The sequence below is a fragment of the Hipposideros armiger genome, unplaced genomic scaffold (assembly GCF_001890085.2).
Source record: "Hipposideros armiger isolate ML-2016 unplaced genomic scaffold, ASM189008v1 scaffold_1702, whole genome shotgun sequence".
NCBI lineage: Eukaryota > Metazoa > Chordata > Mammalia > Chiroptera > Hipposideridae > Hipposideros > Hipposideros armiger.
Window position 1 is genome coordinate 30,458 of NW_017733052.1, and position 12,446 is coordinate 42,903.

Sequence of the window (12,446 nt, forward strand, 5' to 3'; positions counted from 1 at the left end):
CTTCCCCCAATTCCCCAGCACTGTTCCCATCCCTCCAATTCCCCAATAAAAATCTTTAAATAAATAAATAATACTGAGAAATCCAGAGCTATGATAGTAAAAAGAAGCCTAAATATTTTAAGAAGAACTATTTCTTCTGTAATTGACAATGCTCAGAAATTATAGTCAAGAGTGTTTTACTGTTTTGTCTTTATTGAAAACTACAAATACCACAGAGATGATATGATATTCAGAAATATCTGCGACTACATTATTTTATCTAGTTTGTGTACTGGCTTCATTTCCTGAGGAAAATGTAGATCTTTTCCATTGAACTCTGAGATTTCACAGAAGTCTTCAGTTTTAATCCTATCAATTACTAAGAGAAGAATGTTACTTTCTCACACTATAATTTTGTATTTGCCTATTTTTCTTTTTAGTTGTATCAGTTTTTGCTTCTGGATTTTGAAACTCTATTTAGGTGCATATATTGATTGGGTTGTCAGAAAAGTCATGACATATTTTTTCTATGTTTTTCGTTGCAAAAATGCGTCGTGACTTTTCCGACAACACAATACATTTACAATTGCTGTCTGCCTGATGACTTGAACTTTTTATCATTGTGTAATGTCCTTCTTTATCCTTAGTAATATTTATTGTTTTGGTTTCAACTTTCTAACACTAATATAGACACGCCATTTTTTTTTCAAATGAAACCTCACTCTTTTTTTTTAAAGATTTTATTGGGGAATTGGGAGAGGGGAACAGCATTGGGGAATTGGGGAAGGGGAACAGCCAAGATGTTGTCCTTCAATCTTAGTTGTGGAGGGCACAGCTAGCTCAGCTCCAAGTCCAGTCACCATCTGACTGCCAGTCGGCAGCTCGCGGCCACTCAGCTCAAGGTGCTGTGTCTAATCTTAGTTGGGAGTGGTCGTAGCCCACCATTCCATGCCAGACTTGAACCAGAAACCTTGTTGCTAAGAGGACATGCTCTAACCACTGAGCCATCCAGCTGCCCGTTGACAGCTCAGGACAGCTCAGCTCAAGGTGCTGTGTTCAATCTTAGTTGCAGGTGGACATAGCCCACCATCCCATGGGGAAGTTGAACTGGCAATCTCGTTGTTAGGAGCACATGCTCTCACCAGCTGAGCCATCCTGCCACCTATTGGCAGCTGAGCAGCAGCTCAGTTCGAGTGCAGCTCACTGGCTCATGTGGGAATCAAACCGGTGGCCCTATTGCTCAGAGCTCACGCTCTTAACCAACTGAGCCACTTGGCCAGCCCCCATTTTTTTTTATTAGTGTTTTGTGGAATACCTTTTCCCATCATTTTATTTTCAACCCATCTATGTCTTTATACTTTAACCATGTATTTGGATTTTGCTTTCCTACACAATTTAACTACCTCAAAGCTATGTAATTGGATGGTTTAGTTTACAGTTGACCCTTGAATAGCATGGGTTTGAATTGTGCAATTTCACTTATCGGCAAATTTTTTTCAATATACCTACAATACTGTAAATGTATTTTCTCTTCCTTGTGATTTTCTTAATAACATTTTCTTTTCTCTAGCTTAGTTTATTGTAAAAATACTGCATATAATACATACAACATACACAATATGTGTTGACTGTTTATGTTATTGGTAATGCTTTGGTCAACAATAGACTATTAGTAGTTAAGTTTTTGGAGAGTCAAAATTATACTCAGATTTTCAACTGCATGGGTGGTCAGTGCCCCTAATCCCCACATTGTTCAAGGGTTAACTGTATTTACATTTACATTTACTGAAAATATTTATATGGTTGAATTTATAATGTTGCTGGTTGTTTTCTATTCCATTTGTTCTTCTTTCCTCTTTCTGCTTTCTTTTCAATTAAGTGTTTTTTATGAGTAAGTATGTTTATTTCCATTTTTCTGCAAATATTTTATTTTATATTATTTAATTTTTTCTCATGGTTGCTCTAAAGTTCATGGTATATATCTTTAACTTTTCACAGTATATCTTCAAATAATATTTATCACTTAATTTAGAGTGTAAAACTTTTAACCATGTAGATTTCCATTACTTTCCTCCCATCCTTTGTGCTACTCTTGTCAAATATTTCACTTCTATGTGTTATAAACCCCACAATATTATTGTCATTAATTATTAGTAAATAATTATTATTATTAATATGATTTTTATTTTAAGCAGTTAGTTACCTTTTGATTAAGTTTTTACTATAACTTTTTGTCTTGAAAGATCATGAAACACAAAACATTGCAAAAGAAGTATAGTTTCCATGTACCCTTCACTCAGCTTACTTCAATTATAAGATTTTCCATAACCAAAGTATATTATTAAACTCAGGAAATTGACATTGACATGATACTATTAGTTCAGACTTTATTCAGATTTCACCAGTTTTTACACAAACCTTTACATGAAATTTTATCACATGTGTAGATTCATGTAACTATAAACACAATCAGTATACAAAGCTGTTCCAGCTCCACAAAGAAACTCCTTGTTTTACCCCTTAATAGATATACCCTGTCTTAAAACTTAACCTCTGGCAACTGGTAATCTATTAATCATCAATATAATTTTGTCATTTTGACAATGATGTATAAAAGGACTCATATAGGTAGCCCTTGGGATTTCCTTTTTAACTAGCACAATGCCCTTGAGATCCATCCAAAATGTTGCATGTACCAATAGTTAGTTCTTTTTTATTGCTGAATTGTATTTCAGTGTACATATGTATCACATTTATAAAAATTCACTTATCCGTTGAGTGACATTTGGGTTGTTTTCAGTTTTTTGGCTATTACAAATATAGCAGCTATGAATATTCATGTCCAGTTTTTGTATGAACATACATTTTTTAAAAAGATAAATAAAGGGCCGGCCGAGTGGCGCGATGGTTTAAAAACTGGCTTGGGATGCCAGAGGGCCCCGGTTCGGATCCCACATATGAGGGCCAGTGACACTGCCCTCTACAGCTAAGATGCTGAACAACAGCTCAACCTGGAGCTGGGCTGCCGTGAGTCGCCGGCGACAGCGTAGGCTGCAGCCCCTGTGGCAGTGGGTTGCCATGGGCTACCGTGTGTAACCAGCAGCCAGTGTGAGCGGCCAGCAGCCGCAGTGAGCGGCCGTCCAGAAGCCGGCGATTGATCTGCCTCAGCCGGGAAAAGCGCAATGATGGTGCCAACTTGGGCCAGTGAAGCAACGTCCTCCATAACTAGACTGAAGAACAAAACGACAGCAACTTGTCTGTTCCCCTTTCCTCAATTCCCCAGTGCTGTTCCCATCCCCCAATTCCCCAATAAAAATCTTAAAAAAAAAAGATAAATAAAAAGCAGTGCAATTTCTGGGTCATATGGTAAGTGTATACTTAATTTTATAAGAAGCTGTCAAACTATTTTTCAGAATGCTTATATCATTTTACATTACCACCAGCAATGTATGAGTGATCTAGTTGCTCTACATTCTTGTCAGTACTTGGCATTATCATATTTTGGTTATTCTAATAGGTGTGTAGTGCTGTCTCATCGCAGCTTTAGTTTGTATTTCATCAATGGCTAATGTTGAACATCTTTTCATGTCTCTATTTTTTATATGTTTATTCTTTTTGGTGAAGTGTCTGTTCAATCTATTGTCTTTTGAAGCAATTAAAGTCAGGAAAAAAAATCTGTGATATTTATTCCCAGTTTTACTATTTCCAGTCCTCTTCTTTTTTCTTTTTTTTCTTTTTTTGTATATCCAACTTTCTATGTGGTATCTTTCTTACTACTGCCTGAAGAAACGTTTTTTTTCTTTAACATTTTGGTAGTGTATATAAGCTGTCAATGAATTCTTGAAGGTTCTGTTTTCTGAAAATGTTTTTATTTTACCTTCACTTTGGGACAGTATTTTTTTATTTATAGAGTTCTTGGTTGACAGTGTTTTGTTTTCAAGAATTTAAAGTTGTCATTCAATTGTCTTCTGGTGTGCATAATATCTGACAAGAAATCTACTGTCACCCATTATCTTGTTCATTTGTATATAATGTTAATATTTTTCCTTGTGTTCTATATTTTCATTTTATTTTTGGTTTTCTTTGATGTGTCACACTGATGTGGTTAGGGATTTACTTGGATTTTTTTATTGTTGCCTTTTAATAATTTTGGATAATTCTTAACATATTCATTCTCCCCCTTTTCCTTCTAGGGTCTTAAAATATTTTGATTATTCTTTTCCTCTGGGACTCCAATTACACACACATTAGACTTTTTGTTACTGTCCCACAGTTTTTGGGTCCTCTGTTCCAGTATTTCATTCATTTTTTCTCTTAGTGTTTCAGTTTAATTTCTATTTGACCTATATTCAAGCTTGTTGATTCTTTCTTCAACCATTTTCAATATTCTGGTAAGCTTGCTGAAAGAATTCTTCATCTCTGATTATACATATTTTATTTCTAACACTTCCTTCCATCTGAACTATAGTTTTTCTCTCTATATCGAATTTTTTCATCTGTGTATATACGTTGTCCCCATTTCCCCCAATAATATGTTTTGACTTGTTTACCATAGCTATTTAAAACTCCCTGTTCAAATCTTTTGCCTAATTTTGAGTTATTTGCCTTATTATTATTTTATTGTATGAACTACTTTATATATTCTAGTAATAGTTCCTTGTTAGATAAAAGTTTTGCAAACATTTTTTCCCCAGGCCATATCTTGCCTATTCATTTTCCTAATGAGAACTTTTTAAAAACATTATGTGAGGACTCATTTAATCTTTTAGTATACTTAAAAGATCAAATCATGATTAAAAATATGCAACCCAGATTTTCTCAGTTCTGCTCTTAAGCTTACTTTACTGAAATATGCTATGGAGATGGACAACTGTACACACTGACAATATCACTTGAAACTCTAGGTGAGGTTGCAGGCCCAAGGAGCTGTCAGGACCAGGCCTCCAGGGAGCCACAGCTCTGCTCAGGCTCCCTCATCCCAGCCATGCTGAACAATGCCTCCCACATCACCACCTCTCTTCTGCCCCCATCAGCACTTTGTACGTCACTGTAGACAAGCAAGGGGACAAGTAAGCTAGAGGCATAGTGCAACAGAAAAGTTGTTGTCAAAGCTGAAGACAGGAAAGATCTTTACAACATCACATGATGAGTACCAGGTTCTTTCATCATAGACACATATAAATGACTACAGATTAGTTCTGACTCGGAACTACAGTGGGAACCAAAGTCACAGCAGGAGGAAATCCCCAAGCAGTAGTTCTACATGTATACTATTTCAAAATAGTTGACTACATGCATTTCTAGATCTTGTACAATCTTCAGGTATTCCATCATAGAATCTTCTCTTAGCATTTCTCTATGTTCTCCATGCCAGTTCTATATTCTTTCTTCCCACAGCAGTTTGTGTTCTTCCAAAACATGCTGGGGTAAAAGTCTATCATTAGTCAGATAGCCTGGCTTTTGAATCTCTTTGTTATAATCTCCATACTTGGCTTGGACAGCATAGAAAGTCAAAGGGACTGCAATTTCTGGTGGGCAATATATCTCATCATTTAAAATAGCTTCTTTAACTTTCAAGAAGAAAAGTCTCTGGGTTATTTCTTGAATTAATTCCACAGAAACATCTTCAGGAAAAAATAAGGTTCTAAATTTGAACTGTAGAGGAGTCCTTTTTTAACATCTTGCTGTATCACCATTTTATTTAGTTTAAGCCATGTTGAATAAACTTTGCTGTTCACATGCTGCAACTCAAAAAACTAGACCTTATGCAAGCTGTTTTCACCACTTGGTCAAAAAGTTGTTTGCCAGTTGTATTTGGCTGGATGGCAAATTTCAGCTCAGCATCCATTGTAGTTATTTTTACATTGAATGATTTTGAGATTTTCCTTCTCTAATTGCTACCTGCCACAAAAATTCTTTACTTTTATGAATTCTGTTCTCAGCTTCTAGATACACGTCCTGGGATTCCACCTCTGATTCATCTTAAAAGCTTTGTCTTTCAGTATCTTTCTTTCCTCTCCCAATAACAAGCAGGTCCTCCCACCCAGAGTGTGTCTGGGGCCCTGTGCTGCTGCACTAGGTATAGCAGCTGTGACTTGGAGGGAGAGGTGGTGGTGGGAGTGCTGGGCCACTGGAGAGGAGCAGTAATGTGGCCACTGCACACAGCTCTACATTATCACCACCCAGTGGCTCTTGAGGATGGGAGAGGCAGAGCTGACATTCCCCGCTCCACCTGCTGACCAGCCAGACTTGCATGGTGTGCTAGATGAAGACTTTAAATCAACTTTCTTAAATATGCTTAAAGTGCTAAAGGAAACTGGACAAAGAAAAAAGGAAACTAAGAGAATAATGTATATAAAATCTATATTTACAAAAATATCAAATGAGATGGAAATTATTTTTAAAAACTAAATAAAAATTCTGGAGCTGAATAGTACAATATTGGAAATGAAAAATTCACTAGAGAGGGGTTCAACAGCATATCTGAGAAGGCAAAAGAATCATCAAATGTGAAAATATGACAATTAAAATTACCCAGTCTGAGGAACAAAAAAAAATAAATTAACAAAAATGAACAGAGCCTAACAGACCTGTGGAACATCATTAGATATATCAACATATGTATTATGGGAGTCCCAGAAAGAAAAGAGAGAGAGAGAGAAGGAGCAAAATGAGTACTTGAAGAAATACAGGCCTCAAACTCCCAAAATTTAATGAAAGACATAAATCTACACATCTAAGAAGCTCCTCAAACTCCAAGTAGTAAATTCAAAGAGAATTCACAATGAGATATATCATAATCAAAGGGAGAATTTTGAAAGCAACAAGAGATTAGTGACTTGTCATGTGAATGAGACCAGCTTGCTCAACCAAATGCCCCTGGCTCGTCAGCCAGGAGCTCACCAAACAGGTCCCTGAGAGGATTGGGTAGGAGACGAGAAATAAAAGAGAAGAGAGACAAAGTGCAGGGACAGATGGGACTCAGTCTGCTGGTGGCAAACTGAGACCTCGTTTATTGGATATACAAGATTCTTAAGGGGAAGCGATTTCCTCATTCTAGGGAGCGATTCCCTAAAGCTAAAACTCATGGGCTGAAGAGAAACAATTTCTCCTCAGCAACAAGCTATGTTATACACAATATAAACCAATGATATAGCTAGGCAAGGTTAAACTGAAGCAAATAGAAACTGTGAACAAGTCCACAGTAGAAAGTCCCAAGCATGTGAAGCAGGTCCATGGTGGAAAGTCCCAGAGTGGTGATGTGTGTTTAAACTGCAAGTCCATAGTCATGAGCAACTGAGTCCCTTAGTCCATAAGCTTTTCCTATCAGCAAGCTGGGGTCTTTACTTTTTGCACTTGCGTTGTCTGGAAGCAGTTTAAGACAGAAGCACTGTCCCACAGGTCCCACCAAACTGTTCCAAGGCTGCTCACCCCAGGCCTGTATCTACCTGGAGACCCAAGCTTGCCAACCTAAAGCCTCAGTGTCTCTGACTGATCCCAGCCAGCTCCCAACAGTCATGGACAAGGGATCCTCAATAAGATTAATCAAATTTCTCATCAGAAACCATGGTGGTTATAAGGTAGTGGATGGCCTATTTGAAATGCTGAAAGACAAAAAAACTGCCAACCAAGAATTCTATATCCAACAAAGTTACTTTAACATTTGAAAGCCAATTATTGTAATACATCATATCAATAGAATAAAAACAAAAGCCACATGACCATTTCACTAGATGCAGAAAATAAACATGACAAAATCCATCACTTTTTCATGATAAACAATATGGAGCAAACTAGGAATGCAAGAGGACTTTCTCAATATGATTTACAACACCCCCCCAACACACACACACACACACACACACACACACACAACCATATAGTTAATGGTGAAAGACTGTTGTTTGCCTGAGGCCAGGAACAAGACAAGGATGCCTACTCTCACCACCTGTATTCAACACTGTACTGAAGATCCTAGCAAGGGCAGTTAGTCAAGAAAAATGAATAAATGACATCTAGATTGGAAAGGAAGAAGTAAACTTATCTCTATTCACAGATGAATTAACCTTGTTGGGCAGGCTTAGGTGACTGAAGTGAACTGTCATGGAGTCAAGTTGGGCTATAAGCCCAAAAGGGTTCTTGGAATTGGGTTTGTGTGTGTGACATCATTCCACACTTGCCCCTTGATTATGTACTCATAACCTCAGATTTGAAAGGGTCCATAAATATAGACAAAAAACAAACAAACAAAAAGAAATGGTACATAACAAAAATAACTAATGAACAACTTTCAGGTTGCAGGATACATGATCAATATACAGGAATCAGTTGCATTTCTATACATTTGCAATGAGCAATACAAAACTGAAATTAAGAAAACAATCTACTTATCATAGTGTCTAAAAGAATAAAATAAGTATAAATTTGACAAGAGTGCAAACTTAGGCTCTGAAAACTATAAAACATTATTGAAAGAAACTAAAGATCTAAATAAATGGAAAAACATTCATGCCATTAATTGGAATATTTAATAGTGTTAAGATGTCAATACTTCCCAAACTGATCTACAGATTCAACACAATCATTATCAAATCCAAGTTGACTTCTTTGTACAAACTGACAAACTAATTAAGAAATTCAAGGGACCTTGAATTGTCAAAACAACCTTGAAAAACAACAATGTAGGAGGACTCACACTTCCCAATTTCAAAACTTACTGCAAAGCAACATTACTCAAAATAGTGTAGTACTGTCCTAGGGTAAACATATAGATCAATGGAATAAAATTCAGAAACCAGAAATAAACCATGTATCTATGGTAAACTTTTGACAAGGATGTCAAGGCTAACTCAATGGAGAAAGAACAGTCTCTTCAACAAATGGTGTTCAGACAACTGGATAACCACATGGAAAAGAATGAAGTTGCAACCTTACCTCACACAATATGCAAAAATAAGCTTACAATGGATCAAAGACAAAAGTAAGAGTTAAAACTATAAAACTCTTGGAAGAAAATATATATATATATATATATTTTAAGCTGGACCATCCTGCCACCTGTTGGCAGCTCAGCGGCAGCTCAGCTCGGGCCCATATGGGACTCGAACCAGCAACAACCCTGTTGCTCAGAGCTTGCACTCTTGAGCAAGCTCTTAACTAACTGAGCCACTGGGCGGGCCCTGGGAGTATATTTTCTTAACCTCAGATTTGGCAATGAATTCTTAGATATGAAACCAAAAGTACAAGTAACCAAAGAAAAAATAGATAAATTGGACTTTATCAAAATTAAAACCTTAAGTGCTTCAAAGGACACTACCAAGAAAGTGAAAAGAAACCCACAGAATGGGAAAAATAGTTGCAAACCATATATCTGGTAAGGGACTTGTATCTAGAATATATAAGAACACCTGAGATCAAATATATGGTAATGGAAGGTGAACTGACTCTGGGTGGTGAACACACAATGTGATATATAGATGATGTATTACAGAATTGTACACTTGAAACCTATGTAACATTACTAACAATTGTCACCCCAATAAACTTTAATTTAAAATAAATAAATAAAAAGGCAAATAACCAAATTTTAAAATGAGTAAAGGATCTGAGTAGACATTTCTCCAAAGAAGATATACAAATGGCCAATAAACACATAAAAAGATGTTCAACATCATTAACCGTAAGAGAAATACAAACCAAAACCATATTGAGATCCACTTCACTAGGATGACTAGACTCAAAACGTCAGATGATAAATAACAAGTGTTGAGGAGGATGTGGAAAAACCAGAAAACTCATCCTGCTGGTAGAAATGTAAAATGTTGAAGCCTCTTTAGAAAACAGTCTGGCAGTTCTTCAAATGGTTATAAAGTTGCCATATGACAAGCAATTCCTCTCCTAGGTATATCCCCAAAATAATTAAAATCATATGGCCTCACAAAACATGTAAACAAATGTTTACAATGGCATCCTGTTGGCAAACCACATCAAAGCTTTATGTCCAGCTCTTGACCCACATGTTACAAACTGGCTGGTGTCTATAGACCCCCACCTCTCTAAGATGGGTTAAAAATAGGGAATCACGGGATTCTTGCCTTTGCCCTAGAGTTTAGAGTGTAATTCTCAAAATTTAGACTATTTTTAAGACAAATGCCAGGTACTATTTGTTTTAATGTTTGTTTGTTTGTTTGTTTACATAGGTAATATGTCACATGGTTAAAAAAAAAGAACACATTGTGAAGTCTCTTCCTCGGCTGTTCCCCATCCACCAAGTTTCCACTTCCCACTTCCTCCTTTTCCTCCATGGGAAATGACATTCATTTGTTTCTTGTGTATCCTTCCAGACAGACTCTCTTTATGCAAATAAAAGAAAATACAGATATGTATTCTTATTTTACCCCTTTTTTACACAAGAGATATTCTTCATCTTGGTTTTTTCACTTCTCAATTCATCTTAGAGATCTTTCTACATTAGTACATAGAGAATGTCCTCATTCTTTAGTATAAGGGCATAATAGCCTATTGTATAAATGTGCCGTAATTTCTTTAACCAATCTTCTATTATTGGCTATTCAAACAAATGATTTGAACAAACAGTCCATAGGCATCCAATGAAAATGACTTTGAAGCATATGAAAAAATGTATGACATTTTTTATGATAAGGGATATGCAAATTAAAATTATTTTATGATACCACCTCTTATCTATCAGGCATTCATCAATCCAAAGGTTTGGTAACACAATCTGCTGATGAAGATATGGGGAAACTGACTTATTTATATGTTGCTGGCAGAAATGTAAGTTGGTACAATCCCTAAAATGCAAAATATGACAATATCTATAGATATAAAAATTACAAATGCACATGACCTTTGACCCAGCATTCCACTTCTAGGAATTTCATTCTACAAATATAATTGCACAGAGGTGAATTAAGATACGAGGTCTGAGAATTAAGTTCGTGAACTTGTTGCAACGACATTGCTAACCTATTTTGATATCAGAGGGGTTATTCATTATGAATTTGTACCAACTGGACAGTTAACCAAGTTTACTATTTGGAAGTGCTGAAAAGGCTGCGTGACAAAGATAGACGACCTGAACTTTTCACCAACAATTCATGGCTCTTGCATCACTACAATGCACCAGCTTACACAGCATTGTCTGTGAGTGAGTTTTTAGCCAGTATACAAATAACTGTATTGAAACACCCTCTCCATTCACTTGATCTGGCCCCCAATGACTTCTTTCTTTACCCAAAGATAAAGGAAATATTGAAAGGAAGACATTTGATGACATTCAGGACATCAAGGGTAATACAATGACAGCTCTGGTGGCCATTCCAGAAAGAGTTCCAAAATTGCTTTGAAGGAGGGACTAGGTGCTGGCATTGGTGCATAGCTACTCAAGGGGAGTATTTCGAATGTAACCGTAGTTATATTCAGCAATGAGATGTGTAGCACTTTTTCTAGGATGAGTTTGTGAAATTTTGTCCAACCTCATATGTAAATGATTACTCATAAAACATAGGTTGTAAAGCAAAAGATTGGAAACAATTCAAATATTTATCATGTGGTTTTTGACCCCTATTGAAATGCCACTTTATTTAATCCTTATAAATGTTGAATAAGTGTTGGGAACAAAGCTTCCTTCTACTTCATTTAGCCTTGAGTTAACAAGTAGCAAATGAGCAGATGTTGACTGATTTCTCACCCTACTATATGTTTATGTAAACACAAATTCAGAGATTAGGACTGAAGTTACAGTTAGGTATTTGTAACTGTATATTTTAGCACTCAGAATTAGCAGAATCTAACACCTATTTGAAGATCATGAATATAACCCTTCATTACTAAGCCTAATTTGGCTTGTTTTCTCTAAGCAGTAGTGGCTGCTCAGTGTCTATTGGCTTAATGGACATCCAAATTTATCTGTGAGTAAGAGTAACCCAGGTAAAGGTTGGGAGAGAGTGTCCCAGGCAGAAAAGACAGTAAGTGCAGATGTCTAAAGGCAACCCCACATGACCAGAGGAGTAGTCTCCACAGAGGGGAAGTTCCTGCCTCAGAGGATGTGCAAGACAACCCACAGCAGGACAGAAGTATGAGCACATCTACTGAGGTTTCTATAATATCTAAAGAGCTATACTTTCCTGATTTAAAAATAGGATTAACAATAATATGTGTATATAATTGGTAAATACATACTCAAAATATGACTGGTAAAAACAAATTGAAAATTATTTTCCTGAAAAAAGTTCATGATCAAAAGAATTTGGACACCAGGGGGAAGAGTACAGAGGTGGAGGAAAAGTACAGAAGGCAAAAGACAGAGTAATGATAAATGGCTTTCAACCATTTTAAAGTTGTATTTCTTCTAAGGGGTAATGGGATATGATTGAAGGGTTTTTAGCCAGGGGGTGAGTAGCATGACAAGTTTCATTTTAGGAATATCTCTGGTGCTTGTGTGG